Consider the following 6000-nt stretch of genomic DNA (forward strand, 5'->3'; position numbering starts at 1 on the left):
AGCAGGGGGCGTAACCGTGGCAACCTTAGGCAGTTCAGGTGCCGGTAGGACAGGTAGTTCAGGTGCCGGCAGGACAGGCAGTTCATGTGCCGGCAGGATGGGCGCTGCCCTCCCGCGGCCAGCAGGGGGCGCCGTCGCGGGGCAGAACCCCCCCCCAAAGGCGCGCACTCCGGGCGCGCCAGAGAGGGACACCCCGGCGGGCGCCACCAGCACGCGGCCAGCAGGGGCCGTCTCGGCGGGCGCAGCCTCCACGCGGCCAGCAGGGGGCGCCTCGGCGGACGCCGCCGGCACGCGGCCAGCAGGGGGCGCCTCGGCGGGCGCAGCCTCCACGCGGCCAGCAGGGGGCGCCTCGGCGGGCGCTGTCACCCCGCGGCCAGCCACCGGGACTGCAGGCAAGCCAGGCAGGACAGGCGGGTCAGGCAAGACAGGAGGTGCCGCTGACAAGGCGGCGGAAGTTGCAGCAGGCGGTGCCGCAGGCAGAGCGGCGGCAGCTGCAGCAGGGAAGACAGGCAGGACGGGCGGTGCCGCTGATAAGGCGGCGGAAGCTGCAGCAGGCGGTGCCGCAGGCAGAGCGGCGGCATCTGCAGCAGGGAAGACAGGCAGGACTGGCAGGTCGGGCGGTGCTGCTGTCCTCGCGGAGGCTGCAGCAGGCGGGGCTGCAGGCAGCACAGCCGCGGGCAGATCGGCGGCGGCAGCAGGCAGCGCAGCCGCGGGCAGATCCGGAGCGGCGGCAGGCAGCGCAGCCGCGGGCAGATCCGGAGCGGCGGCAGCAGGCAGCGCAGCCGCGGGCAGATCGGCGGCGGCAGCAGGCAGCGCAGCCGCGGGCGGATCGGCGGAGGCAGCAGGCAGCGCAGCCGCAGGCGGATCGGCGGAGGTAGCAGGCAGGAGAGGCAAAGCCGCTGGCAGATCAGCGGCATCAGCAGGCGGTGCCGCAGGCAGTGCGGCGGCATCAGCAGCCGGCGGTGCCGCGGGCAGTGCGGCGGCATCAGCAGCCGGCGGTGCCGTCCAACGCACAGCCGGAACACGCAGGTCCGGAGCCGGCAGGAAGGGTGCTGAGCACGTGGGCGTCCTCCCTTTCAGGGCTTTGGGAACCCGGGGAATGCCGTCTCTCGCGGCGCGAATTCCGCCTTGTCCCAGACGCTCCGGCCGATAGTAATAGGCCTCCATCGGAGGGGCCTGCTCCGGATGCGAGCTTGCCAGGCTCGTAGCGCTGGTGTCGGCAAAGGCGGGGAGGAGATAGCAAGCTCCTAAGAAGAGCGACGGAGTCTCCTCCTGTTGCTTCTCCCCACGCTCGGCGAGCCGGCGTTGCAGCCGACGGAGGCATTTCCGGGCTTTACCCAGAGGGTACTCCTGCCCCGGCGGGCGCTCCTTCCGGAGCAGGTCCCGGCCCCGGCTAGCCAGCTCCAGGGCTAGCGGGTCCTCCTGCACCTCGGGCTGGGCATGCCAGTACATGAAGTCCTGCAGCAGTCCGAGCCGGTGGTGCTCGGACTGCTGCTTCATGCTTTCCGGGAGATCTGTCATTCTGTCAGCTTCGGAGGTGAACGCGAGCACGGAAGCAGGCGAACGAAGCCAAAAGGTCCGGTGAAGGGTTTATTGAAGGCAAAAGGACAGGTGCAGACAACGACGGACCATACAACGATGACAGATCTGGGGAATACAGACTGAGACTCGGACTAAATACACAAGACTAGGTAACAGAGAACGAGCTACAGGTGGGAACAATTAGGACAAAACAGGAGGTAATGAGGTGGGCGTGGCACACATCGGGAGCGGACGGAGCGGGGCGTGACACTCTGCATGTCCTAAATCTTTATATTTAAATGTAACTTATCATCTTTTCTGCTTCTCAATGCAGTGTTCATTTTAAATTCTTTAATACACTACTGTAGTCCAAATGATGGTAAATGGGTACTATGCATCAAATGAAAAACTACCAGCAGTAACTTCATTTTATTATTTACAAAAATGAACTTGTTCAGCGTATATGTTGTGTAACATATTGTGTTTTTTTCCCCTCGTTTTTAAAGTTAGTTTGTCGGGAAAAGTGGAAGACTACTTTCTGGGTGCATTTTAAAAACTGTTTCGCAAGTGGGATTTATTAAAAATATAAAAATGTATGGCAATATGTTATGAATGGTCAGCCCTGACTGATGTATTAGCGTTTTGTGGCGCCGCAGCACTGGGCCGCAGGCTGGTGTTTGCTAACTGACTTGCACTTGCAGCAGTAACACTGTAGGGGTGCCCATGCCTGCAGCACACGGAGAAACACGCACAATTTGTCCACATTTCAATATTTCAAGCCCGATTGAAATGGGGTGTTAGTTTACGATGCATGGAAGGAAATTTATTCATGAGATTTCCTGTCGTGGGTCACGACCATGTGGAGGGTGCCTGACTTATCATTTTAATGTATGGCAGGTACGGAAAGATCCCAGTCCTCGCCGTCGTTCATCTAAAGTCAGAATGAACCCCCCCCCCCCCCCCCAGGCCCACTGGGTCTGTGCTGGATGAGAACAGAAGAGGGGAAGGGGACTTGGTTTTGCTGTCAAGACGCAGGATTTCTCAGAAAAACATCAGTGACGTTCAGGATTCCGCGCAACACCAGTATCGCTGTGGTGGAAATTCAGCTCTGGTGCTGTGTTTGTGTGCTGTTTGTTCGGAGCAGCACCAGACCCCCCCGGGGAGAAGAGCTTTGCCGCTCGGCTGTGGAAATTGGTGTAAGACTGTAAGCTATGTGTGTCACATTGGATGGGAGCATCTGCTCCGCAATTAAATAATGCAAATCCTGCAACACAGCGAGTGAGCGAACCATTGTTATCTCCTCAGATATGGGCCACGGAGACGAGATTTCTATGGTTGTTGCCTGCTCGCTGTGGGCTGATGGTCATCAGTGTTTGTGTGACAAGTTTTTTGCATATAAACATTACTCAGCAACCCTGCCTATTGTCAGCTTGGCTGGGGATACAAATAAACAGAATGACAGTTTGTCACATGGCACACGGTTGTCTCTGGTTCTGTTCTGAAGTGGTGCAGCTCATAATGGAGACGATGTAAAATGTGTAATCAGCATGTAAATCTCCCTGTGAATACTCTAAGAGTCAGATTGAAAAACATTCAAAATGCTGGTTGCAGATCCCGAGGTTGCTGCCTCCTGTGTAGTGAATACTAAATACAGACGCTCCTCTACTTACGAACGAGATACATATCCGAACGGCCGTTCCTAACTTGAAATGTTCGTAAGTCGTTATTCAGCATCATTTTAAGGGTATACGCAAGTACTAAGAACTAGAATTCTGGGAGTACGCACGCTACGCTGCTGTGCGGCGGGAGTAGCGGCCAGGAGTCGTACTAGGCGGAATTGGCGCGCAGGAAAAAATAATTATGTGGCGGACAGAAAACAGGAACCCAATGAAAACAATTTGGACTTACAGTCCTCTTGGTTCGTATGTCTGAAAGTTCGTAAGTTGAAAGTTCGTAAGTAGAGGAGCGTCTGTACATTACTACCGGATCAGTAGGTATATCGGATCATAAAGATGCTACATGATGATACATATGGTGTTGCCTTCAACTACAATATTTACTCTGGTCAGGCCAGTGAATACAAGCATGTCACGGGTTCCTGGGGAGGGGGGTATAGATTGGGATTTAATTTGGAGCCAGGAATGAATTTTGGGGGTTGGAAAGAAAACATAATACAACAACATCAGCTTCAGCACAAGGGAAACGCACCAGAAAATGATAGCGACTGTAGATCTTGGGTTAAGATTGAGATCAGGCAGAATGGCACGAACCACAATAGCCAAAACAGTTTATATGATTGGTAGTTGAATAGACACTTTGTGCCCCCCTCCCCCTCAGAAAAAAAGATTTGCATTTTCTCCTTAGGATAGAGATGAGTGCGTTTTGCACAGGCCAGTGATATACAGGGCTTAGGTGGGCCAAATGATCTGTTTACCCTGGAGAATATTGTGGTGCTTTCATATGCTGACTGCAACTTGACCCAAACTCCTCTGGAGCACAAGCACGCCCCTATCTGTCACTTAGGATTAGTGTTTCTCTAGCATATATAATAAACTGCGAGGATAGTGCGCTGTCGCTGAGAGGATGCCTTTCAACAGACATCATAACAGAATTTTTTTTTTAAAAGAAACGCTTTTCTGCATACACTTGTGTTCCTCAGAGATGTTTAATGCATCACTACAGTGAAAGAGATTATAATTTGCATTTGTGTGCACAGACGCGTCTGGGATATAGTGTTAGACATTTTAGTTCAGCACTGTTATAGAAAACCTCGTGTACATGCTCAGTGTGATGGTATCCTGAAGTTGAGCAGCAAGACTCAATATTCAAGATCTTTCTTGGCCTTATGCAACATGGGCATTGAAATGCATGTTCATTCAGCCACACTTGGTTACAGACTGACTAAGGATACAATACAAGACAGAGAAAAATATTTACACAGCAGTGCAAAAACTAGACAATATGTTGATAAAGTGACTGAAAGTCAAGGTGAACACATGTAGAGGTACAAGGGAGGACGATGCTGCTGACAGGCAACAGACCATTCATCAGGTGAGTGAGAAGTCTGTAAACGCCTCCTACCAATCAGAGATGCTGATTCACACAGCTGAGTGCGGGCAGCCTATTGGCTCCTGCTCCAACGTACCAGCTGATGTCAGCCTGAAGCTTGCTCACTTGTTTAGTCAGTCCGGTAACAGAAGGGCCCGTGACATTTACCAGGTTGCCATCTTCCACACAGCAAACTCAGGGTTTGCATGAGAGGCTCCTATTTTTTTATTTTAATCGCTCTGTTTCTAACTAAGTGTCTCTCTGGCGGTGCCAATAGCTTGAGTGTCAGCCATCTTATTTGCTGAATACGTCTGGCAGCGATGGCTCCCCCTGCCGCCCGGCAGCCTGCTGTCCCGGCATCCTACACACCCCACCTGTGTGATGGAGAGCAACACCCTGGCCGCCTCACCTTGTTTTATTCTCAGAAACTGCCGCCATCGCTTCTGCACTAGTAAATTTAACCAGTGACGCAAAATCTATTTTCTATTTCTTGCACCTATCCTAAATATGAGGGATTTTTTTTTTTTATATATATTATTGGATTTTGAATCACTTTGGATCCTGGCATAAATCTCCAATCCCTGTTGATATCGCTGAAAGTTTGCTGTAGTATTTTTCAGCCTCTACTAGACGCCGCTTGTTTTTCGCTGCTGCATGTTGGGGAAACGGCAGCTACAACTTCCTACGTTAAGCCGTGTATCACGCCACTCCTGAACTCAGAAAGATGCATTTGCTTTAAGTCCGTAAGCTGGTATTGTCTATGTCATAACAGAGCTCTTTCCGGGAGAGCAGCAGGCATTGGGAGACATTTAAGAAAATCAAGGGGGAAAATTCAACATGCAGAACATGCTATCAGATCCTCCAGCAGGACAAATGGCGAAACAGTGCTAGCAAGTAGCGTGAAAAAGGCTCGTCCCTGAAGGGGTGGAGCTGAGCTTCTTTTACTGACACGTTTACAGCGGCTCTGCCAGTCTTTCTAAATGAAAACAATACATTTGTCACATACAACTTCATGACTTACGACTCATGGGATTTAAAGCACCGACTGAGCAGGCTAGCGGTGGTCAGTCTACAGGCGGCATTTGGGCCAGGGTTCTCCGTGGCGAGGAGCTCTTCTGCGCCTCCTTCCTCTGACTTGTTATTTCACGGCTCTCCCAGGGGCATCCAATATACTTTCTGCATGTGACCACAGGCGGGGACAGAGACGACAGTGCGGAGCCGGGGACTGGGGGAGGATGCTGGAGGGCTGCCCAGGTCCCCAGCAGGGGAAGGCTAACAGACTTTTGGGCTGATCCTATGGTTTCGGAGACGTCACAGTCTATAATGGGCTTGTGTACATCCTGGAGTTGTTATGCTAGGGAAGCACGCATGCCGGCAGCCTCCTCGCAGGTTTCTACGTTCTGTCATCCTTATTCGGTTCCAGGTGGAGCG

The sequence above is a fragment of the Paramormyrops kingsleyae genome, chromosome 5 (assembly GCF_048594095.1).
Source record: "Paramormyrops kingsleyae isolate MSU_618 chromosome 5, PKINGS_0.4, whole genome shotgun sequence".
NCBI lineage: Eukaryota > Metazoa > Chordata > Actinopteri > Osteoglossiformes > Mormyridae > Paramormyrops > Paramormyrops kingsleyae.